Source organism: Ornithorhynchus anatinus, chromosome 18, assembly GCF_004115215.2.
Source record: "Ornithorhynchus anatinus isolate Pmale09 chromosome 18, mOrnAna1.pri.v4, whole genome shotgun sequence".
Taxonomy (NCBI): domain Eukaryota; kingdom Metazoa; phylum Chordata; class Mammalia; order Monotremata; family Ornithorhynchidae; genus Ornithorhynchus; species Ornithorhynchus anatinus.
This window is the reverse complement of record NC_041745.1, coordinates 13442504-13468315: the sequence shown is the minus strand read 5'-3', so window position 1 is coordinate 13468315 and position 25812 is coordinate 13442504. Positions and strand designations below refer to the sequence as shown.

The following is a 25812-nucleotide window of genomic DNA, read 5'->3' as shown; positions in this document are numbered from 1 at the left end:
GAGTCAGGGGTTCTGGCTACTGTTCCCGGCTCTGTCACTTGTCTGCTGTGTGAACCAGGGTAAATCGCTAAATCTCTCTGTGCCCCTGTTTCCTTAACTTTAAATGGGGATAAGTGATCTGTTCTCCCTCCCTCTCAGACTGTAAATCCCACAAAGGACAGGAAGGGTAAGTGATCGGATTATCTTGTATCTATCCCAGTGTTTGGCACATAGCAAGAATTGTATGGTTCCCATTAGTGTCATTATACACTCAGTGCCCCAGAACAGCTGGACTCCCCATTCCAGTATTTCTATCTCATCTATCTCGCAGCCGACCTCTCGCCACATCCCTCCTCTGGCCTGGGAAGCCTTCCCTCTGTATAACTGACAGACAATTACTCTCCCTGCTTTAAAGCCTTATTGAAGGTTCATTCATTCATTCACTGAATTCATTCAATCGTATTTATTGAGCGCTTACTGCATGTACTGCACTAACCGCTTGAGAAAGTACAATGCAACAAGAAACAGTGACATTCTCCGCCCACAACGAACTTACAGTCTAGAGGAGGGGAGACCGATATCAGTACAAATAAATGAAATCACAGATAGGTACATAAGCTCTGTGGGGTCAGAAGTGGGGAAGAGCAAAGGGAACAAGTCTGGGTGATGCAGAAGGGAATGGGAGATGGGGAAAAGTGGGACTTAGTCTGGGAAGGCCTCTTGGAGGAGATGGGCCTTCAATAAGGCTTTGAAGGAGTGAAGAGTAATTGTCCGTTAGATTTGAGGAGGGAGGGTGTTCCAGACCAGTGGCACGATGTGGGGTAAGGGATTGGCGGTGAGACAGGCGAGATCGAAGCACAGTGAGAAAGTTAGCACGAGAGGAGGGAAATGTGCCGGCTGAGTTGTAGAGGGAGAGTAGCGAGGCGAGGTAGGAGGGGGCAAGGTGATGGAGTGCTTTAAATAATAATTATGGTATTTGTTAAGTGCTTACTATACTTAGGCACTGTCCTAAGCGCTGGGGTAGGTACAAGCAAATCGGGTTGGACACAGTCCCCCTCCCACGTCGGGCTTAGAGACTCAATCCCCATTTTACAAATGTAATCGAGGCACAGAGAAGTAAAGCGACTTGCCGAAGGTCACACAGCAGAGAGGTGGCTGAGAGGGGATGAAAACCCGTGGCTTTCTGACTCCAGGCCGGTGTTCTATCCACCAAGTCATGCTGCTTCCCCCATGGTGAGGAGTTTTTGTTTGATAGGGAAGTGGAGGGGCAACCACTGGAGTTTTTTGAGGAGAGGGAAGATGTGTCCTGAACGTCTTTGTAGAAAAATGATCCGGGCAGGAGAATGAAATATGGAATGGAGTGGGGAGAGACAGGAGGTTGGGCGGTCAGCAAGGAATAGGTGGGATAGGATGAGTGATAGTATTAACGTGGGAGGACTGTGGATGGAAAGAAAAGGGAGGATTTTAACAATGTTGTGAAGGTGGGACCGGCAGGAATTGGTGACAGGTTGAATTTATCTGTATTCATGTCTGCCTCCCCGCCTCTAGACTGTAAACTCATTATGGGCAGGGAATATGTTTTATTGTTGTATTGTACTCTCCCAAGGGCTTAGTACAGTGTTCTGCACCCGGTAAGTGCTCAGTAAATACGATTGACTGATTCTTTCCCCTCTCCACCCAATCCTAGGTCAGGTTGCAGGTCAGTCTTCCATCTGACCATCCTCTGTCGAAAGAGGACTCGATCTCTAAAGGCGAAGGTGAATGTTAACAGTCAGAACTAGAACAAACCAGGAGCAGAGACTCATAAGCACAGCAGTGGCCACATTGGGGAAAACACAGCAACCACTGCCTAGTAACACAAATCCAAGACTGTATGATCTTCCCTTCTGGTTCTAACTTCCTCTCCTTTCTCCCTTTTTTCCCTTCCTTCACATCCCTCCTCCCAGCCCGCCGTAACCGCTCCCCAGGGTCCGATGTCCTGGATTCAGAAACCAATAATCGAAGCTCTTTTTCCTGGCTTCAGCTAACATGGAAACACATATAGCCATCGAGATTTGGGAGTTGGGTCAAAAGCTTCTTTTTTGTGGCTGACATAAAATATCCTTTAGAGGGAAAATATCAATATCTACCACTGTCCCCTCGAAGAAACATCTGCTTTGCAATTGTGTCGGAAACCTCCCAGGATCGTGTGAGGAAAACAGTCTTAACTTTGCTATAAAAAGTTTATGTAGCTGCTCTATCATTCTGTCACAGCAATAGTAACCATCAGCAAAGTAATATATTGTACTCCCTTAAGGCACAATTAGGCTAGGAATCGAATTAATCTCAGCATCGAGATCTGTCGTGGAAAATCCGATTTGGGGCAGTAAGGAGCAAATTCAGTTTAAAAGAAAAGAAAGCGCATCACCGAAGAAGCAAGTTAATTCAAAGGCTGTCATTCTACAGTCATAATCAAAACTGAAATGATATTGATGATTGGGTCATTCTTATTTTTCCTCCCCAAATGTAAAAACATATCCTTTGAAAAGACGTTCAGGAGATACTTAACTGCCGCTCACCCAACCTCAACGTCCTAAGCGTAAAGGTGACAAGACAGGCTAGCAGGAGTCGATTGTGAATGGTTATTTTCCCAAACGTCTCCCCAACGGAACAAATTGTTCTCCAGCTCGGTGTCATTGCTTTGCGGTTAAAGTGAATGGGTCAAAAATATCAACAATCCCAAGAAGTGAAATGTTTCAATCTGGCACCAAGAGAGGTGTTTGAAGTCACCTCAGAAGTCCTCCAGCCTCACCAACGTCGTTTGTTGTTGCAGCTGTATTTATAATCCATTTGTGGAGGAAGCGGTGACTAACGCTTACTAAAAACTGGATCAGGCATGTCCAGTTTTCTCTTCATGCATCAGAAAACTAAAGGCAGAAAGAGACGTGGCTCAGAACAGATGTAGCCAGGAGCAAAGTCCGGCCCTATGTGAGCCAGTGACGTGAGTCGCAAGACTGCATCTTTTCTCTCTGTTTCTTTGGCTGAAGAGGGGCGTGGAAGACTTCTAACAGCAATAATGGTACTTATTGGACATCCACTGAATGGAATGCACTGTACTAAGTGGTTGGGAGGGGAAACAGAGTCACAAGACACACGCTTTGCCAATAAGAAGCTGGCTCGTTTAAAAAGGAGGCAGAGGAGGACTCCTTTCTGCTCTGATACTTCCTTCCCTGATTTCAGCTCACCTTTCTCTCATAGCACTCTTTTTGGGGAAGTGTCATTACGGCATTTTCCAGCCAAGATCACCAGCGGCAGCTATTAACTACCATCAGAACACCAGAAAGGCCAGGATCCAGCAGTACATCAGTGGTCTTTATTGAATCCTTACTGTACACTATACTAATCCCTTGGGAGAGTGCAGAAGAGGTGATTGGTTACACTGCCTGCTCTCAAGGAGCTTAAGATCTAGTGAGGAGACAAACTTTAAAATAAATTCCACACGCAAGAAGCAACTGAGAGTAAGATTATATACATTAGTGCTGTGAGGGAGGAGTGAGCATCAAAGTGCTTACGGGATATGGATCCAAGCCCATAGGCAATGTGGAAGGGAAGGTGAATTGGTTAGGAAGATGAGAAGGGAAGGTTTTCTGAGTGTAGTAGGACTCTGAAGGTGTGGACACTGGTTTTCTGTGAGCTATGTAGCAAGAGGGAGTTCCAGGGCAGAGGAAGGACATAAATGACGGGTCCAAGGCAAAGCAGATGAGATGGAGGCACAGTAAGTAGGTTGGTGTTTAAAAGGGCCAAATTTGTGAGTTGGGTTGTAGTGGGAGGAGAGTGAGGAGAGGTGAGAGGGAGGCAGCCGACTGAATGATGGGGAGGAGTTTCCGTTTGATGAGGCGATGAATGGGCAGTCACCGGAGAGTTTTGAGGAGTAGGGAGATGTGTGCCGAATGAGTTTTTAGAAGAAGAAGGAAGAGGAGGAGGAGATGAGATGTGTTAGGGTTATGGACCTATGGAAGAGATTAGTGTGGAGGTAGTCATTGAGAATTGAGGTGGCTGTATTCAACTCTGAGAAGCAGCATAGCCTAGTTGGTAGAATATGGGCCTGGGAGTCTGAAGTACCCGGGTTGTCATCTCAGATCTGTCACTTGTCTGCTGTGTTACCTTGGACAGGTACTTAATTTCTTTGTGCCTCAGTTACCTCATCTGTGAAGTGGAAAAATCATAATAATGATAGTAACTGTGGTACTTGTTAAGCATCTACTGAGTGCCAGGCACTGTACTAAGCGCTGGGGTGGATACGAGCAAATCGGGATGGCAGTTCCAGATGGGGCTCACAGTCTTAATCCCCATTTTACAGATGAGGTAAGTGAAGCCCAGATAAGTGAAGTGATTTTCCCAAGGCCACACAACAGATAAGAGGCAGAGCTGGGATTAGAACCCATGACCATCTGACTCTCAGGCCCGTGGACCGTGTCCAATCTGATTAGGTTGCATCTACCCTAGAGCTTAGTACAGTGCCTGGCACATAATAAGTGCTTAAAAAATACCATTAAAAAAACAACAACTAAGGTTCTAAATTAATCATGATTAGAGGTGTGGTGTGGCCTAGTGTGAAAAGAGGATGGGGTTGGGAGACAGAGGCCTGGGTTCTAATTCCGCCTGTCAGCTACCTGCTCTGTGACCATGAGTAAGTCACTTCATTTATCTGCGCCTCAGTTACCTCATCTGTAAAATCGAGATGCACTATCTTAACTCCTTCCTATTCAGACAGTGGGCCCCATGTGGGAAAAGGACTGTGTCTGATTTGTCAGTGTTTAGAACAGGGCGTGACACATAATAACTGTTTAACAAATCCCATAATGATAATCATTCATAAAGGGAGAGGTCACAATAGCCCCTGGCCCATTTGGTTACAAATGCTAAAGTGCAGTAAAAGGCAATCTTCACAAGCACGGGATCTGAAAGGGATTGTCTGTCATGCATTGGGTCTCACCGGGCATAATTTACCCCTATATAACAAATTCTGCTATCGGTACCATCATCTTGAAAGTCACAGAACACTGGATAGCATGAAATTGGACATAAGCAGAAGTGATTTGAAAAATGTTTTGAATAGGTTTTCCTAAAAACGTGAAAAAACAATCTAAGGTCGGGTCTGTAGCAGTAATTCAGAGATCAGCTTTGCCCACAGTTATTAATATCAGTTAGTTTTCCCAGGAGACTTTAGGTATGCTGCGATTCATGACACAATTTTCTATCTTGTTGCTACTCCCATCAACTGATTTTATATTGCTTAATTGTTGATCTGCCCCTCCTGCCTCCCCTTCCCCCCCCCCCCCAGTAAGTGGCCCCAAATATTTCTTCCTCCTATTGTCTTCTGTCTGGAGCTAAACGTTGAGCTGAGGCTGATGCTGAATGGGAGCAGACCCTGGAGAGAAATTCCAGGTTTTTATTTAGGAAGTGACTCCTGGTTAGGCAATCAGGAAGTGTTTTCAGAACAGGGTGACTGTACCTCAATTGTTTCTCTTGCATTTGTCCTAGTGCTCAGCACAGTGATCAGCACATATAGACTAATCTTGACACAATACGTAACAGAAATACAAATCAGAGATAAGAACCTAGGCTAGACTATGAGATGAAGTGGACATCCCCTATTGTAGACTGTAAGACCCTATAGACAGTAAGCTTCTTGTGGCCAGGGATTGAGTCTACCAACTCTTCCGAGTGCTTGCCATTGTTATTATTATTAGTACAAGGGTCTGCACACCGAAGGCACTCACTAAATGCAATTGATTGAATGATTGATTTTATGTTCTTTCCAAATAGCCTTTTCATTAATTCGGATTTCTGGGAATTTGACCTCTTTGCTTAGGTTTGTCAGACCCATTGATAATTAATTGATAGTTAGATTTCAGATTGTGCCCTGTTGAGCTGCTAATGGGACACAGATAGCATGCAGTGTTTCTTCCACGTATAAAGAGAAGTCCAGAGAGGACTTTTACAATGAAATCGGTAGTTGAAGAAAATACTGACATATCGACACTGGAGAGTAAGTTCTGTCCATTATTGTTGTCAGCTTTTCAAATTATTGAAAAGAACCCTGAGTAGATAATCAAGATAGATGTTAAACAGGAGATGTAAAATAATACGTAGATGGATGATACACATGTCCCAAAATTAATCAGTCAGTCCTTCACTTGTATTTACTGAGTGCTTCCCTTCTACTAAGCACTGTATTAAACACTTGGGAGAGTAAAATGCAACAGAATTGGTAGACGCATCCCTACCCAAAGTGAACTTACAGCCTAGGGCGGAAGATAGACGTTCATATAAAAACATAAATGATGGATATGTACATCAATGCTTTTGAGCTGAAGGTCAGGGGAATAAATGGTACAAATCCAAATCCAAGGTTGTTGAAAAAAAGAGAGGGAGTGAAGGAATTGAGGGTTTAGTTGGGCAACGCTTCTTGGAGGAGATGCAATTTTAATTAGGTTTTGAAGGTGGGGAAAGTGATTGTCTGTCGGATACAAAGAGGGCTTGAGTTCTAGACCAGAGGCAAGATGTGGGCGAGATGGACGATCCTGAGGTGCAAATAAAAGGTTGGCGTTAGAGGAGCAAAGCGTGTGGGCTGGGTTGTAGTAAGAGAGTAGCAAGGTGAGAAGCAGCGTGGCTCAGTGGCAAGAGCCCGGGCTTGGGAGTCAGAGGTTATGGGTTTGAATCCCAGCTCTGCCGCTTGTCAGCTGTGTGGCTGTGGGCAAGTTACTTAACTTCTCTGTGCCTCAGTGACCTCATCTATAAAATGGGGATGAAGACTGTAAGCCTCACGTGGGACAACCTGATTACCTTGTATCTACCCCAGCGCTTAGAACAGTGCTGTGCACATAGTAAGCACTTAACAAATACCAACATTATCATTATTATTATTAAGGTGAGGTAGGAGAGGGCAAGGTGATTGAGCATTTTAAAGCTGAGAGTAAGGAGTTTCTGTTTGATGTGGAGGTGGATGGGCATCTGGCATAGTTGGAAGACACAATCCCTGCCCACAGGATCTTACAGACTTCAGGGTGTGATACATTGATACTTATATTAGTTTATCCCCTAATGAATATTCATTTTTGATCATGATAATAAAAATTATGTTTAAGTGCTTACTCTGTGACAAATATTGTGCTTAGTGCTGAGATAGATACGATCTATTCAGATGGGACACATTTTCTGTCCCATGTGGGGCTCACAGTCTGAAGGTGATGGGGGAGAAAAAGTATTTCCATTTTTGATTCAGAAACTTGGAAATCTATAGCTGATCGATGATTTCGTGACAATTTAGAATATGATACTAGGTTCTGGGAACTTTGATTTAGCCAACAAATTGTTAGAGATAAGGCTTCAACTCTACTTAAGCACTCCTTTTTAATATGAGAAATAATATTAATCAGTGCAAAATCTCTTTTGGTCTCTATAGGGCTAATTGCAATGAATACTGTTTGCTTTCCTTATTGGTTAAGGATTGGAATTATTCATGATTGGACATCAGATCCTTAGTCCCTGGATCTAGTAGAGGATAAAAGGGCCTGGGCCCAACCACTTTACCAAGGACCACGTGTTTAGCTTTGGCATCACCTGAAAAGGTCATTGCAATCCCCACCAGCGACTGTAAGCTCATTGCGGGCAAGCAATATGACTATTTATTGTTGATTGTACTTTCCCAAGTGCTTAGTACAGTGCTTTGCACAGAGTAAGAGCTCAATAAATATGACTGATTGAACGACTTGTCCAAACTCTGTTCAAGACATTACTTGGGTGGAGATCACTTTGGATGAATGCGATCTATAGATTCGTCCCCTCGGAGCAGAGAAGTCATAGAATCTCATTGAGAAGAGGAGACGTTCGGCTAGAAAAAATTAGCAAGGAAACAAGAATCCTGTGCCAGTCATTGAAATGGGAATGACACTTGCAGTGCAAATCAATTTCACCTTATTGAAATGGAATTGAACCAATGGGCCGCATAATAGCTAAACTGTATTGTTTTCCTCGGTTCCTTAATAACCATGGCAGCAAATGTGTCCTGTTGAGGCTAGTGGGTCACAACCCGTTTCTTCCCACCCAAGCACACACATTGTCTCTGGGAGGTATTTTATTGCCCTGAATCATTGGACTGAGGGGTTTTCGACCACAAAAGTTAAAACATTAAAATCTGTTGGCTTTGCTCTTCAATTACTTGGTGAAATCTTATTGGTTTTGCCTCTTCTCAAAAGGCTGGAGTTTCTGTGTAATTCTCGGTTTCACCTTTGCCTTTCTATTTTCACCAACTTTAATTCGGACCCTAAAAAAGGTCCCTAAAGAGAGGCAAGGCGTGTGTTCATGATGTTTGGAGAATTCGTTTGTTGATCCCAGTATTTGCTAAAATCAGGAAAATCAGAGTTTCTTTGGAAAATTTTGACTTCATCTGTCTGTCATTGTTTTATCTCAATTTGCCCTCTTTCCTCTTCTCTTAGAACAGCCCTCAGAGACGGTTTTGGGGGGACAGTGAACACCTACAAAGGGTTAACCAAGCCTCACTGGTAAGATTAGATGCTCCGAGTACTTGCCACTCAAATCCCTCATTTGCCCCTTTTTTTCCTAGGAGCCTGTCGTGTTGACAAGCAAGATAAAGTTAAACCATCTTTCCAATTTAAGCATCCTGTGGTTACAGAATTTTAAATCATTGCCTATTCTGGGCGGTGAGTGCATCTAATTGACTGGTAGGGACTTGGGCACTGGCTGGCATCCTTTGTGTCATGAAAGAAGGACTTTAACAATAATAATAATAATGGTAATACTTCCTACGCACAAAGCACTGTACTAAGCACTGAGGCAGATACATGTTAGCTCGCCCCTCCAACCACCTGATAGCAGAGTTTCTTAGCTGATAACTCGCACTTCCCCACAATGCCACCCCACTATGGTATTCTGGTGCTCTTTCCCATCCCGCCTTGCTCCATGTTGGCGGGAGAGTAGGAAGCAGTAAGAGCAGCAGCAACCCCCCTCCGCAGAACATAGACTGAAGCTGTGGCTCTCACTGGGGTTAAGACTGTCAAACTCGGAGTCACAAGAAGCCTGGAATTTTGCTCTCCTAGGCCCAGCATCTGGCAGTTTTTATCCTATCCTATCTTTGTATTTTATGCTGATTTTATTTTTCGTTATTTTATTCGCTCCTTACGTACCCACTGCCAGTCCCCTTTCCCCTGTTATTCCTAGACTGAGGCCTCGTTGGGTACCAGGGACCCTGTCTAAGACTCACCTGTGTCTTCTCTCCCAGGGTGCAATTCAGTACTTTGTATACAGTAATTTCCTCAACATTTATTCCAACATTAAAACAAACAGGTTACGAAGAATTGTTTGCCCGCCAACACGCGGCTCTCATTCTAAAATGTCTAAAGTCACCCCTGGAGTCAAAACCATGAAGAATGGCCCAGCTCCCAGCCTGCTGGCAGGGGGTGTCCTTCTTGGTCATTTCAAAGACTCTCCTCAATACATTAATCACAAAGGAATTCAAGAATGCCACACTGTCACCAGAGGTGCCAACTCTAGAGGGAATGAGAAAGGTCAAAGCCTCCATGGCAGTGGCCCTGAGGGGTTGAGAGGTTATTTCATCCCACTAGTTTTTAGACGATGTGGATAGGTGTAATTTGGCTAGCCCATCCCCGGGAGCCAGAAAGAAAGAAGAGATGGCAGCGCCGCTTCAGCCCTGGCTCAGTGAGGATTTTCCCATCCTGGAGGGACCAGGCCATAGGATCCCCTCATTCCCAATTTAGGCATCCAGTGAGGAAGAGGGAGTGGCACATGCATCTGACACCCGTATCCCCATGCATCCAGTGAGGAAGAGGGAGTGACACATGCATCTGACTCCGGTATCCCCGTGCAGCCTGGGGGTGGGGAGGCTTCAGGGCCGGGGCAGGTTCTGAGGATCTAGAATGGCTTTGATGGTGGGGTGGCTCCCAGAGACCCAGTCTGAACAACCACCATGCTGCTTCCAGTCCCAGAGTCTGCCTCTGCTCTGAGCTTCCTTAGGCCCCTGCCCTTCATTTTCCCTTAGACTTGCTACTTGGGTAACCTGCTGTCCGCCATTCTCCGCGCTCGTCTTGCCTAGTCACTGCTGCAGTACTGATATTTATTGAGTATCTACTTGATGGAGAGAACTGTACTTGGCATTTGGGAAGACCAGAATAACAAAGTGACATGGTCTCTGTTAATGGGGAAATAAGGATAACAAGAGTTGTATGTGTGTGTTTGTGTGTGTGCACTGCAGTGGTCCCTTAGGTCCCTCAACCAAGTCCCAAACCCAGGAAACCCTGCCGAACTACGATACTGCAGTCTACAGAACATCTATAGGACCCGCTGGCCTTTTATATTTTTTACCTCTCTGTCTAGTCTTACATTTTTGGACAGTGTTCTGCATAGGTTGAAGAATTAAGGGGTGATTCAAGTTCTGTATTCTGGTAATAGGAAAGATTTACTGGGTAGAGGCTCGTAAATAACTTCAGATTTCTTCAGGTTTGTATAGTACTGTGCTAACCAGGGAAGCAATTCATAATCACTTTCACTTTTTTGTGCGTGTGCCCCTAACGCATAGTCTTACAGTCAATCAATCGTATTTATTAAGCACTTACGGTGTGCAGAGCACTGTACTAAGCACCTGGGAGAGTACAGTAAAACAATATAGCGGACAAAACCAGCTCAAGTTCTTGAGGGGGAGAGCTACCTCTCGTAAGCCATGCTGCTTCTCGTGAAGCAACATGGCCTGGAGGATTGAGCAAGGGCCTGGGAGTGCAAAGGAGCTGGGTTCTAATTCTGACTCTGCCACATGTCTGAGATGCGTGACCTTGGACAAGTCACTTCACTTCTCTGAGCCATAGCTCCCTCATCTGTAAAGTGGGGATTAAGACTGTGAGCTCTATGTGGGACAGGGACTATGACCAACCTGATTAACTTGCATCTATCCCCGTAATTAGTACGGTGCTCGGTACATAGTAAGTGTTAAAATAAAAGTTAGAGGTAAGGTTGAGTTTTCACTTGCTTCAGATAGTCTCTACCTCGGAGTAAAGCCATGTTTAGGAGTGCACGAAAACATTCTTGTCACCTGGTATAATAATTTCCTTTTTATCTGGGTTGAGATTCATTCTTCAGTGGTTCAGTAGGAGTAAGCATGGGGCTTTAAAGCCTTTTTAGTGGTGTGGAATTGCCCTTCGTGAGAGGGAGGGCCGAAGTATCAGAAATGCCCGTTATCACAACCCTAAACATCAAGGATCCAAACCAGCTCATATAGTAATAACGATAATAACGATAATACTTGCTAAGCACTTAATATATGCCAAGCCCCATGCTAGACATGAGATTATCAGTTTCCATATGGGACTCACAGTCTCAGTAGCAGAGAGAGCAGATATTAAATCCCATTTTGTAGATGGCAGAACTGAGGACCCAGAGAAGTTAAATGACACACAGCAAGTAAATTACCAGGCCAGGATTAGAACCCGTGATCTCTGTCTCCCAGACCTGTGCTCTTTTCACTAGGTCAGACTGCTTCCCTGCTTCTCAGCATGTCCACTGAGATCCCGGAATGCAGTCGATCACCGGTACTGAAGTAATGCTCATCACGTCACACCGCCGCTGGAGAGGAGAATGGCAGCAAGATTCCCATACAGGATAATCCAGGCTGGTTCCCGGGTTGGGGGTGGGGCGAGAATCTTGACTGTGGTTTAATCAATCCGTCGTATTTATTGAGGACTTATTATATGCAGAGCCCAGTACTAAGTGCTTGGAAGAATCGAATATAACAGAGTTGGTAGACGTTCCCTGACCACAACGAGCTGACGATCTAGAGGAGTTTAGAGGAGACTATGTTAAGGATTTAATAATAATAATAATAATGTTGGTATTTGTTAAACGCTTACTATGTGCAGGGCACTGTTCTAAGCCCTGGGATAGATACAGGTTAATCAGGTTGTCCCATGTGAGGCTCACAGTCTTCATCCCCATTTTCCAGATGAGGTAACTGAGGCACAGAGAAGTGAAGTCACTTGCCCACAGTCACACAGTTGACAAGTGTCAGATCCGGGATTCGAACCCATGGCCTCTGACTCCGAAGCCAGTGCTCTTTCCACTGAGCCACGCCGCTTCTCTAAAGAGTTTAGAGGTTTCTGCAGCTCCCCAAGATGCCGGTGAAATTCTAACCTCCAGCCGAATGGCATCGCTCATAGAAACTGGGCCGGGAGAGACCAGATTTCCAGGAAGCGTGGTAGAGTTTGGAGTTGTCTGAACAGGCTCTAAAACTTCTCTGTGCCTGCTTCTCTCTGGTAACCATGAGAGGCAGGTGGGACACACTACTTGACCTACTCCTGGATCACAGTGGAGAGGACATCGAGATCCGGCTAACGAGGTGAACATGTCCACACATGTTCTTTGGAGTCAGAGGTCATGAGTTCGAATCCCAGCTCTGCCACTTGTCAGCTGTGTGACTTTGGGCAAGTCACTTAACTTCTCTGTGCCTCAGTTACCTCATCTGTAAATGGGGATTAAGACTGGGTGCCCCACGTGGGACAACCTGATTCCCCTGTGTCTACCCCAGCGCTTAGAACAGTGCTCTGCACATAGTAAGCGCTTAACAAATACCAACATTATTATCTCCTACACCACAAACCACACACTCAGGCAGCATTCTGTAAAGGTTTGGTAAGTAAATGAACATTCCCACTGGGTTATAATCAAAATTCCAGTCTCAGCTCTAATCCCTGGGTTAATCTCGTGTTTCGTGTCTAATCTCGTGACTACCTCTGCTCTGCCACTTGTCTGCTATTCATTCATTCAATAGTATCTATTGAACGCTTACTATGTGCAGAGCACTTTACTAAGCCCTTGGAATGTACAATTCGGCAACAGATAGAGACAATCCCTGCCCATTGACGGGTTTACAGTCTAATTGGGGGAGAAAGACAGACAAAAACAATAGCAGTAAATAGAATCAAGGGGCTGTACATCTCATTATAACAATAGCAATAAATAGAATCAAGGCTATGTTACCTCAGCAAGTCCCTGAAATTCTCTGTGCCTCAGTTACCTCATCTGTACAATGGAGATCAAGACTATGAACCTCAAGTGGGACACGGACTAAATCCAACCTAATTAACTTGTATCTACCCTGGCATTTAGTACAGTGTACCGCACAAAAATAATTAAATATCATGAAATACATACCATTAAAAATGTTCTCTGGGCTGCCCTGGATCACCGTTCTGCTGGATGAGCCAGCAGTCAATCAATCAGTAGAATTTATTGAGCCCTTACTGTGTGCAGAGCACGGTACTAAGCATTTGGGAGAGTATAATATAGCAGAGTTGGTAGTCATGTTTCCTGTAAACTCACTGTGGGCAGGGGATGTGTCTATAATATTGTTATATTGTTATTAAAACTTGAATTTAGATCAATAATGTCCAGCCCTAATCTGTGGCAGATTCATCAGTGGAAATTCAGACGAGGGCCCAGTTGGAACAAAATGATAACACAGTCTCAGCAGAAACCCTCTGGGAAAGTCCCAAGTGATTAGGACAGTGCTCGGCATCCAATAAGTGCTCGATAAATACAGTTGACTGACTGACAATAGTCATTACGTCAGTTCAGTGGCATTTCTTGCTCTGGGATCCCTCCATCATTATTACCAGCGGCATCGACAACACAAAACATCATCATCCACATCACCATCACCATCCCCGTCGTCAGTCTGGGTATCTACTTTAGACGGAGTGATGTACCGGATGCTTGGGAGCATCGGAGAAAAACAGAAAACCAGCACCCTGCCCTCGAGGAGCAGTCAGAAGTGGTTTTCTCATAGCTGGACGTGAGTCTCTAGCCGGCCATCCCTTGGGCAGCGGGATCGGGGCATCACAGGCCATCGGGACACTGCGGATCCCACTGTCTCCTCCATCCCTCTCCTTTCCCAACCAAGGTTCAAGCCCATTCTGCCCTCAGGTTCAAAAGGGCAGTGCTTCCCGCCGAACACAGGGATCAGAACTATCCACCGAAGTGGATGAGGATAGACGTTTGTCACCGGAATCTGTCCCCAGCCACTACAGAGTCTCGGGTGGAGCCCTGTTAGAGGGGATTTTTTTTTTTTTAGATTCCAATTTTGCTATTATCTGAGACCTCATTCGCATATTGAGAAAACCGAAGGCTTTTTATATGTGCTTTGTGCTAATGATTGGAGTCAACTTTCTACAGAAATAAGAACTACTGACATCAATTCCCAGAGGGTTTCTGCTGAGACTGTGTTATCATCTTGTTCCAATTGGGCCCTCTTCTGAATTTCCACTGATGAATCTGCCACAGATTAGGGCCGGACATTATTTATCTAAATTGAAGTTTCAATAACAAGCAAATGGTTTTTCTTGTCAGTCTCTTAAAAAACTCACTCTCCCTTACATTGATGATCAGCTTCATCCTGAGGGAGACAGTTCTATGAAAAATCAAATTCTTTCAGAGCTGAGATCTCTCCTTGACAAAAATACCCTGTGATTTGTCTAAGAGTTTCATAGTCATGTCTTCTCATTTGAACTTAACTACCACTTCCTCTTAGAGGACTTTCGGAACGCCAGCTCGCCGTGAGCAAGGAATGGGTCGATTTATTCTTTTATCGTATTCTATCAAGTGTTCAATAATAATTCTGGTATTTGTTAAGCACTCATTTTGGGCCAGGCATCGTACTAAGTGTACTGGGGTGGTTACAAACAAATCGGGTTGGACACAGTCCCTGTCCCACATGGGGCTCCCAGGCGCAATCCCCATTTTACAGATGAGGTAACTGAGGCACCGAGAAGTGAAGTGACTTGCCCGAGGTCACACAGCAGACCGGTGGTGGACCGGAATTAGAACCCATGACCTTCTGACTCTCAGGCCCGTGCTCTATCCATTATGCCATACTGTTTCTCCAGTGCTTAGTACAGTGCTTTGCACACAGTAAGCACTCAATGAATACGATTGAATGAATGAATACCTGAATGAACGGTGGTTTGAGACCTCAGACGATGATGATGATGGTAGTGGTATTTGTTAAGCGTTTAATACGGGCCAAGCACCGTTCTAAGCCCTGGGGTAGACACAAGGTAATCAGGTTGTCCCACGTGGGGCTCACAGTCTTAATCCCCATTTAACAGATGAGGTAACTGAGGCACAGAGAAGTGAAGTGACTTGTCCAAAGTCACACAGCTGACAAGTGGCGGAGCCGGGATTAGAACCCACGACGTCTGACTCCCAAGTCCGTGCTCTTTCTACTAAGCCACGCTGCTCCCAGACGTCTGCTCTCTACCCCTGCCACGTTCATCCTGGCTTGGTCCACTAGCTTTCAAGGTACGTTTTTTTTTCTGCACATGGCTTTGTGGAAAGAGCATGTGCCGGGGAGACAGAGGTCGTGGGTTCTAATCCCGGCTCCGACCATTGTCTGCTGTGTGACTTTGAGCAAGTCATTCAACTTCTCTGTGCCTCAGTTCCCTCATCTCCAAAATGGGGATTAAGACTGTGAGCCCCACATGGGACAACCTGATTACTTAGTATCTACCCCAAGGGTTAGAACAGTCCTTGGCACATAGTGAGCGCTTAACAAATACAATCATTATTATTATTATTACTAATTCTGCTGTACTCTCCCAAGCAATTAGTACAGTGCTCAGTTTAATAATAATAATACTAATGATGATGTTGGTATTTGTTAAGCGCTTACTACGTGCAGAGCGCTGTTCTAAGTGCTGGAGTAGATACAGGGGAATGAGGTTGTCGCACGTGAGGCTCACAGTCTTCATTCCCCATTTTACAGATGAGGAAACTGAGGCACAGAGAAGTGAAGTGACTTGCCCACAGTCACACAGCTGACAAGGGGCAGAGTCGGGATTTGAACCCATGACCTCTGACTCCCAAGCCCGGGCTCTTTCCATTGAGCCACGCTGCTTCTCAGCTTACAGTAAACGCTCAGTAAATACCACTGATGGATTGATCTAATGGTCGTTAATGTGAGCAGGATGGAAAGGGTCAGAAAGAGAGAAGAAATAGAGGGGGAGGAGGGATGAGTAGAGATCAGGGAAGAATGCATGGAGTGCAGATCTTGATGGAATACAGTTTGTGATATTGCATTGGCCTGAAGTGACGATAACAGTGAAAACGACTGCGGTCAAACCATGTCTTTTGCCAATTGAAAAGTGAACGGTTCACCCCAGGATCTCCTCTTCCTCACACATAAATCACACAGCTCTCCGAAATTGGGACAACTACCCAAGATGAAGATAACAGTCAGGCCATCATTTTTCAAAGCGGGCATCACCTGCTCTACAAAACTCCGCGTCTCCCTGCTGCCGGCGCGCAGTACTTCCCTTCGGGCAATCCTAATCCAAACTGCTAATGTTCCTCTTCCCTAAGTCTGGCCACCCGGAGTATAAAAACCCTGCTTGTGTGGCTTCAGCAATAACTCTGTTTCCACATGAATTCGCGTCACTGGCCATTTCTAGATTGAGAAGCCACAGGTGAGATTCTCAGCTTTTTAAGACTCTTCAGACTGTGCCATTTGGGAAACCGTGTGAGTTGGGAATATTCTAGTAGTGCTCCTCCACTAGAGCGAAAGCTCCTCGTAGCCAGGGAACATGCACTTCATCATCATAAGCACCTAAATCCGGTGCACCCTGTGGGTATTCATTAAATATCGCTGCTGCTGACTACTGCTCTCTCCAATCTGTTGCCCAATTGGACATTCCAAGCGCTTAGTACAGTGCTCTGCACATAGTAAGCGCTCAATCCATACGATTGAATGAATATGAATCGACACCTTACCGTGGCAGGAGGGTTCGCATGTGCTAATGAAGCCTAGAGCTAGGCCATATAATGATAATAATCACGATGATGGTATTTGTTAAGCCCTTACTCTGTGCTAAGCACTTTTCGAAGCCCTGGGTAGTTACAGGGTTAGCAGGTTGTGCCACGTGGGGTTCACAGTCTCTCTGAGTGCAAAGCTCAAACTGGGGGGCCAGATAAGGAAGTGGTATTCGCTCATGACCCGGAGCACATGAGGAGAACAAGGCAGGGCCGAGCAACTATCCTGAAAGGAAAAATACCGGGTTCAGCCCGAGGCCCCTATATCACTGTGAGCCGGTCTAACACCTCTACCCAAAGTGTGGGATGTCGTCTCTGCGACGGCACCGCAAGGAAGAGGGGGGTGCCTGGTTGGCGGCCATTTTCTTCTAAGTAAACTTCGACCTGGGTGAGCCGCGTTTGTACTGAATGTGCTTTGATCTGGTTGAGCCCGGGTAACTGTGGGACGCCCTGTCTGTGATGAATTTCACTCTGAATCCTGGCATATTAGATGACCCGGGTGAGCCCTGTTGCTAGGCGGTGACCCTCTGCTTCTCCTTCGCGTTAATTTCGCTTGGACCCGTGCACAAGTCGAACCAAATGAAGCGACTTAAATTTCTTTCGATAAAGCATTTTGGCTCATTCTGCTCGTAGCGGTGGGTTTAGGTGGGATCCTGAAACCCAGATCTAATTGTCCTGTGACACTTGTTCATAATGATGTAATAACTGTCACAATCTCAGGGCCAACCACCAGTTTTCACTTCCCCTATATGCATACTATTGTGGCCCGAGGTATCCAATTCCCTACAGGGATCGCGAAGTCTTCGTCTTAGCCGTCACGACCAGGTGCATGAAAAATAATTTGGGTGAAAAAAAGAGCAACTGAATATTCTGGGATCATCTGTTAGAGTCTGCTTCTCATCTGGCACATCCTGTAGAGAGGAGTATTTATTAAATAAAAATATGCTTTGTGTTTCAGAGGGCGCACGGGCAAAGACAATTTTTGAAGCAATCCTGTAGGCAGTAATATCTTTTGAAATCACCTAAGAACAGGGGAACATTGGAGTTGACACAGCAATACGGTTTGCATAACTCACCAGTGTGCTTCTTAATTTGCTTTTCTAGTCAAGTGGGACAAGATTCAGCGCTCTTGATACCAGAGGCATTAAGGAAGAGCGGTGATCCATCTTGGTTCTTTCTGGTGAGAAGGCTTAGATATCCACAAATTTTGGTTAGTCTCATATTCCCTGGCAGTTTTTAGTCAGAGATCAGAAGATAATCTGCATTGCAGATCTGAAGATCACCGTAAACTTTATCCTTACCGCCAATCCTCCTTAACTCCTCTCTCAGGATCATCTCGAGGAGTTGGTTCTGAAGCTCAGTTTATTCGCCTAAATTTACTGGTCATGGAATCTTATTAGCTTGATCCCCCGAATCCCGGCGAAGCAGCAATGCTTGGGAATTAGAGGTCGTGGATTCTAATCCCGGCTCCACCACCTGTCTGCTGTGTGACCTTGGGCGAGTCACTTCACTTCTGTCTGCCTCATCTGTAATATGGGGATGAAGACTGTGAGCTCCACGTGGGACACCCTGATTAATTTGTATCTACCCCAGCGCTTAGAACAGTGCTTGGTACATAGGAAGCTCTTCACAAACGCCATTATTAGCCTCTTCAACGTTCATGCATTTATGGGTTTACGAGTTATGGGTTTATGCGTTTAGGCTGCTTATCCTTATATTCCCTTGCATTTCATTTTTCTATTTATTCCCTCACTTTTAAGAATTGCATTCTGGACCATTCATGTCTACAGTTTGCCCCATTAGATTTTAAAGTTTTTGTGGGTGGGGAGCTTGCCCTCCTCTTTATTCTATATATCCTCCAAATGTCTAATGCAGAGCAATTAATGTGGTAGCAGGCTCGGATTCCTGTTCCAACTCCCTCTATCGCCTACCGTATGAACTTGGACTAGTCAGTGAATTCCTCCTTGCCTCAGTTTCATCATCCGACTGGGGTATTTGTTAAGCACGTACCCTGTTCCAAGCACTGAGCCAAGCCCTGGGGTAGATACAGGACAGTCACACATTTTTTTTTAATGGTATTTGTGCCAAGCACTCTACTAAAAGCTAGTGAGATACAAGCTGATCAGGTTGGACAGAGTCCATGTCCCACGTACTGCTCGCAGTCTTTATCCCCATTTCACAGATGAGGGAACTGAGTGCAGGGAAGTTAAGTGACTTTTCCAAGGTCACGCAGCAGAAGTGGCAGAGTGGGATTAGAATCCAGGTCCTCTGACTCCCTGGTCCGTGTTCTATCCACTGGACCACGTTGTTCACCACACCTTCCATAAAATGGGGATTCGAAACCTGTCATTCCCCCTTTAGACTGTACTCTGTCTGATTACCTAGTACGCACCTCACGTTTAGCACAGTGCTTGTGATGAACGCAGTTTGCGCCTTGCGTAAACAACACGTTAAACTTGGCGTATCGCTTCCTGTGATCACAGTCAGCCGGGCAGATAGGCTAAGTAATAGGCAAGAGACACCCCCTTTCCTCTCCCGGCATGAGCACCACCCCGACGCACTTCTTGAGATTAACTCTTTTTAACATAACCCTACTCCTCATCCACTTCTTAAGCTAACTTTTCTCAACAAACATGACCCTCAGCCTACTGCTTGTCGCATCCTGTCAAGGTGGAGGGTCCCCGGCTTAGCAACCGGAGAAGAAAGGAAAGCCAGAGAAGAAAGAAAACTGTACTAATAATAATAATGTTGGTATTTGTTAAGCGCTTACTATGTGCAGAGCACTGTTCTAAGCGCTGGGGGAGATACAGGGTAATCAGGTTGTCCCACGTGAGGCTCACGGTTAATCCCCATTTTTACTGATGAGGTAACTGAGGCACAGCGAAGTGACGTGACTTGCCCACGGTCACACAGCTGACAAGTGACAGAGCCGGGATTTGAACCCATGACCTCTGACTCCCAAGCCCGGGCTCTTTCCACTGAGCCACGCTGCTTCTACTATCATGTCAGATGCCAGAAACGGAACAAACTACCTGGTAGGGCGTACCTGGAAGGAGCTCATCGTTCCGGTCAACAACAATAGTATCAGGGGAGGGGGAAATGAGAATCGAGACCCAACCTGCTGCTCTCCATCCTCTGAAGGGAAGGCAGAGACAGCCCCGGCCCGAGGGACCTCTTAGTGGCTCAGTGGAAAGAGCCCGGGCTTCGGAGTCAGAGGTCATGGGTTCGACTCCCGGCTCTGCCACTTGTCAGCTGTGTGACTGTGGGCAAGTCACAACTTCTCTGTGCCTCAGTTACCTCATCTGTAAAATGGGGATTAATTGTGCGCCTCACATGGGACAACCTAGTTACCCTGTATCTACTCCAGCGCTTAGAACAGCGCTCTGCACATAGTAAGCGCTTAACAAATACCAACATTATTATTATTATTAGGCCAGGGACACCCATGCCGGTCCAGCTCATTAAGGACCTGAACACCGGACGAGATCCATCACCTCACGGTGGGAAAACTCCACGCCTGGGTTGGGCAGGGTGCAGTTGTGTTCTTTGCTGTAGATGAATCTCTGACTTTCTGTTGATTGCATATTGAATATGGAAGTATCTGCTTTCTAACTAAACCGTGGCGGTCCTTCCCTAGGTGTCCCAAGGCACGATCCCTCTAATAGAATCTCGAGGAACAAATTGGCCACTGGAGACTCGACATTTTGGCACAGGGTAAGTACCTACCCCCTACCATTTTTATGACGGTGTAATCATCTGCCCCAAACCCTGTCTCCCAGCCTTCTGAAGATGTCTGTAGTCTGATGTGGAAAAGCTTCCTAGTGGAAAAGACGTGCACGTTAATTCCAGTTTACAGTTCTCTTCTTGACTTTTCAAAGAGGGAAGTGAAGAATAAATGGAAGAGAAATGGGGGCATTACTCCAGTCCTACTTCACTCTGATGGTAATGGGAAAAAGAAATCAGATTGGTCACTTGAATCTCTGACTGGACTACACATTCTGTCATAAAAAGCATAAGGGCCTTGGTGAATTTCTCAAGATGGGACACAGCAATTTCCAAAGCCCAGACGTGCTGATGATTTCAAATGCTTTTGCCAGGTCAATGAACCTAGAATTGAAGTCTCGATGCCATTTTCTACTGTTTTCACGGATCCATAGCTCTCCCTCTCCTTTTTTAAACCAGCTTGTTGTGGGCAGGGAATGTATCTGTTTATTGTTACAGTGTCCTCTCCGAGGGCTTAGAACAGTGTTTTGCACACAGTAAGCACTCAATAAATATAACTGAGTGAACAAATGAATGAACCAGTCCGTTCAGAAGGATTTTAGATAGTCTTGACTGCAGTGGAAAGCACTGAGGTATTTTGTGTTATCATGATCAGCTCTCCTCTCTTTCCTTGAATGTTTATTTAAACTAGTAAATATACATAAGTACAAATTGTAGACCCGAAGCAGTAATAAATTAATAAATCAATAGTATCACAAGGATTAAGCTCTTGATAATCGCCCAAGGTGCTAGCAGTGATATCGAACGAGCTGGTTTAAAAGCAGATAGGAATGACTGTTGGTTGGACTGTATGTCAGCGTGGCTCCGTGGAAAGAGCCCGGGCTTTGGAGTCAGAGGTCATGGGTTCGAATTCCGGCTCTGCCACTTGTCAGCTGTGTGACTGTGGGCAGGTCACTTAACTTCTCTGTGCCTCAGTTACCTCATCTGTAAAATGGGGATTAAGACTGTGAGCCCCACGTGGGACAACCTGATTCCCCTGTGTCTACCCCAGCGTTTAGAACAGTGCTCTGCACATAATGAGCACTTAACAAATATCAACATTATTATTATCATTTGCGAGGAAGCGCTTTTCACCTCCAAATTCTATCTGGCTACTCTTATTTCTGTGACAACAACTCGTACCATCATCTCCTGGTTACTTTCCTTTCTGCCAGCTGTCATCCTCCCTCAGCTAAGCATTATGACTGATGCAAGTCATTTAGCCACCATTTTTATGGTATCTGTTAAGTGCTTACTCTATGCCGGGCACTGTCCCAAGCCAATCAGGCTGGTCACAGTCCATGTCCTACATGGGGCTCACAGTCTTATTCTCCATTTTACAGCTGAGGAAATGAGGCACAGAGAAGTTCTGACTTGCCCAAGTTCACCCAGAAGTGGCAGATCCAGGATTAGAACCCAGGTCCTCTGACTCCCAGGCCCATGTTTTTCCATTAGGCTTCCCATGGGAGCTAGGGAGAGGAAAGCATCTTTCTGGGGTGTCTTTCCTTATCCTCTGGGTGAGAGAGGTGCACAATAATGGTTGGTGGCAGGAGTCTTTAATATATGCCCCTCTGTGCCTAAAATTCAACCGTCAATCAGATAAATTGGGATCATCTAGACCGGAGCCTCCAGGCCTGTATTTTCCCTCACTAGACTAATAAGCTCTTCCAACTAGAGTATAAGCTCCTCTGGGAAGAGCCCAGGTCTGGAAGTCAGGGAACCTGGATTCTCATCCCAACTCTGCCACTTGCCTGCTAGGTGATCTTGGACCATTCACTTCACTTCTGTTCCTCAATTTCCCTATTTGTAAAATGGGAGTCATTACCAGTTCTCCCTCTAAGACTATGAACCCCGTGTGGGCAGGGACTGTGTTCACTCTGCACATACTATATCTCAGCACTTGGGTGCATGGCGCAAAGCAAATACTTGAGAAGCAGCGTGGCTCAGTGGAAAGAGCCCGGGCTTGGGAGTCAGAGATCATTGGTTTGAATCCCGGCTCTGCCACTTGTCAGCTGCGCGACTGTGGGCAAGTCACTTCACTTCTCTGTGCCTCAGTTCCCTCATCTGTAAAATGGGGATTTAGATTGTGAGCCTCACATGGGACAACCTGATGACCCTGTATCTACCCCAGCGCTTAGAACAGTGCTCTGCACATAGTAAGCACTTAACAAATACCAACATTATTATTATTATTATTAAAATGGGGATTAACTGTGAGCCTCACAAGGGACAACCTGATTACCCTGTATTTACCCTAGCGCTTAGAACAGTGCTCTGCACATAGTAAGCGCTTAACAGATACCAACATTATTATTATTATTGACAAATACCACAATTATTATTAATTATCAACCTGATTATTATTGCTTTTATTAAAATTAGACATCGTCCTGGGACATCGAGGGGATCACAGTCTCAAATTAAAAGAGGGAACATGGGAATATAGAAGGAAAACATACTGTTTCTGACTTGAGGAGTGTGCATCATTAATTCTGTTTTCATCTTTTGTGGTCTTTATTGAGAGCTTACTATGTGCAGAACTCGGAGAAAGCGGTGCGATCTAGTGAAAAGAGCACGGACCTGGGGGTGAAAGGACTTGGGTTCTAATCCTTGCTCTCATTCCTGTCTGGTGTCTGACCTTGGTTAAGTCACTTAACTTCTCTGTGCTTCAGTAACAGCATCTATAAAATGGAGATTCAGACCGTAAGCACAGTGCTTACATAATAAGTGTCTGGCACATAATAAGTGCTTAATAAATACCATTAAAAAGATGATCACATGAGGGAGAGGAGCAGAAACAAGTGGCCCCAAATGTACTAGGCAAAAGAGAACAACCACAGCTACAGATGAGAAGTAAACCAGAAACAGTACTGTGATGCCCAGGAGACGGAGGCTAAGGCCCGGAGCAGTTTGACGGCCCCTAATTCCACTCTACCTGCACTCAGAATATCCTCTATGACTAAAACATTTGCAGAGGAACCCTCCTGCTCCCTGCTCTCTTTTTCCTGGCTCCAAACCTCCCTCCTTGCCCTCAACTGTTCCCTAGCAACAGCCCCGTTTTCATTTAACCCCCCAAATGCCGGAGCAGAGTGTCTGATGCAAAAGTCGTGCCCGACATTTCCTTGCGAGTACATTTTTATCTTCTCTGGGCAGATTCTGTTATTTTTCTCCCTGCCACGCCATTGATCACATCTTGACAAATCTCCCGATTTCTTTCGTTAACCCCCTGTTCCCTATCCCTCTCAATTCTCTGGCTCAAGGCCAAACTTCCTGGGAGACGGTGAGATAGGGTGAGATAGTGGGTTTATAAAGATTGGTGGAAATATCACCATTAGGTAGAGGTGTTATTTTGCCAGAATGAGTTTTTAAACGCTGAAAGAAGAACGATTTCCACCACAAGAAGTTCAGCCTGTTCTTTGCAAACCGGGAATCTCTATCTACCCACATAACAAAAGAGGAGGACAATAGAATTAGACAGTCAATGATGGGTTTGAATGGGGCATACAGATTTGTAATCCTTCCAGATAACCGAGCGGTTATAACTGAATGCAGAAACTCGGTTTCAGCATTTGGAGGGATAAATGGAAATGAGAGTGACTTGCCGGGGAAGAGTTGAGGTACATAAATAAGTGTGATTAAAGTAGACCATGTCTCTTCTGCAGCCTCCTGCAACAGCTCCAGCAGGAAATATGATAAACTTCAATATGATCCACACCTCTGCTTCTCCTTTACTTGCTCTCGGGAAAAGTAAGTAATTAAATAGAGGTAAATGAATGGAGATTCCCCAGAGGGCTAAGGTGGCTGATGGGAGAACTGACCAGGCTTCAGATTTCCACTTTCAACTTCCACTTTCAAGTGGTCCCACAGGAAGTCGGGCCAGCCCTGATTCCCGCCTCGGATCCCTTGTTCACACAGTTCTACTAGTCTCATGACTCTGTATTGTCCTCTCCCAAGTGCTTAGCAGCACAGTGCTCTGAATACACTAGAAGCTTAATACATTCCATTCTGACAGATGAGAAATCTTCAAAGTACTGCTCAAATCCTCCCAACTCCTCCAAGCTTCTTCAAAATCGAATTCGTATCAGCCCATTAGCCTCTTCTAGTATTTAGATATTTATTTTGTAGTCCTGATTTGTTTATATCCCTTAGCGCTTGTGTACATAAGCATGAACAACTATATGGTATATTCATTCTGATTACCCCATTTGTAAATATCATGACATCTGCCAAAACTAGGATGGAGAAGCAGCGTGGCTTAGTGGAAAGAGCCCGGGCTTGGGAGTCAGAGGTCCCGGCTCCACCGCCTGTCAGCTGTGTGATCTTGGTCAAATTACTTCACTTTTCTGTGCCTCAGTTACCTCATCTGTAAAATGGGGATGAAGACTGTGAGACTTCAGTGGGACAATCTGATTACCTTGCATCTACCCTCGCGCTTAGAACAGTGCTTGACACAGAGGAAGCGCTTCACAAATGCCAACATTATTATAACAACTATTGACTCCCCATTTTGCAAGTGAAGGGACTGAGGTGTAGAGAAGTGAAGTGATTTGCCCAAGGCCTCGCAGCAGGTAAGGGGCAGAGCTGGGATTAGAATCCAGGTCCTCTGACTCCCAGGCTCTTGCTCTTTCCCCTAAGCCATGCTTCTTCTTCTGTTCAGGTTTCTGTCGCACTCTCCCAAGTACAGTGTAGTGCTTTGGACCCAGTAGGTGCTCAATAAATACTGCTACTGTTCCAATTATGCATCAGTGGTATTTCTTGAGCACTTCCGGTGTGGAGACCACTGAAGAAGTCAGCACTTGGTTAGATACAAAATGATCAGGTTGGGCACCGTCCATCTCCCACATAAGGCTCACAGAGCAAGTACTACAAGCTAGCGCTTATTCCCTACTGTCAAGCAGCATGGCGTAGTGAGAAGTAACATGGCGTAGTGGATAGAGTACAGGCCTGGGAGTCAGAGGTCACGAGTTCTAATCCCTGCTCCGCCACTTGTCTGCCGTGTGTCCTACAGTAAGCCGCTTCGCTTCTCACAACGAACTATGTTTCAAGCCCTGTTCTAAGTGGTGGGGTCGATCCAGTTAGACACAGTCCCTATGCCACATGGGGCTCACGGTCTAATAAAGGGGGAGAAGGGGGAACAGGACTCTGGGCCAAAACTATGAGCAGCAATGACATTGGAAGGGATTAAAAGGAATCCTGAGAGAA

At 45.5% G+C, this 25812-nt stretch overlaps 1 protein-coding gene and 1 long non-coding RNA gene across 3 annotated transcripts in view; one reads left to right on the top strand and one right to left on the bottom strand.

Moving 5' to 3' along the window:
* GABRG3 (gamma-aminobutyric acid type A receptor subunit gamma3) overlaps positions 1 to 25812 on the bottom strand; it is a 437607-nt gene that overhangs the window by 313417 nt on the left and 98378 nt on the right. The gene's annotated exons all lie outside the window — the stretch shown is intronic.
* LOC114805478 lies at positions 17946 to 24324 on the top strand. Its single transcript, XR_003753459.2, has 3 exons — positions 17946 to 18028; positions 20486 to 20562; positions 24273 to 24324. It is a non-coding gene; the product is annotated as an uncharacterized LOC114805478 (long non-coding RNA).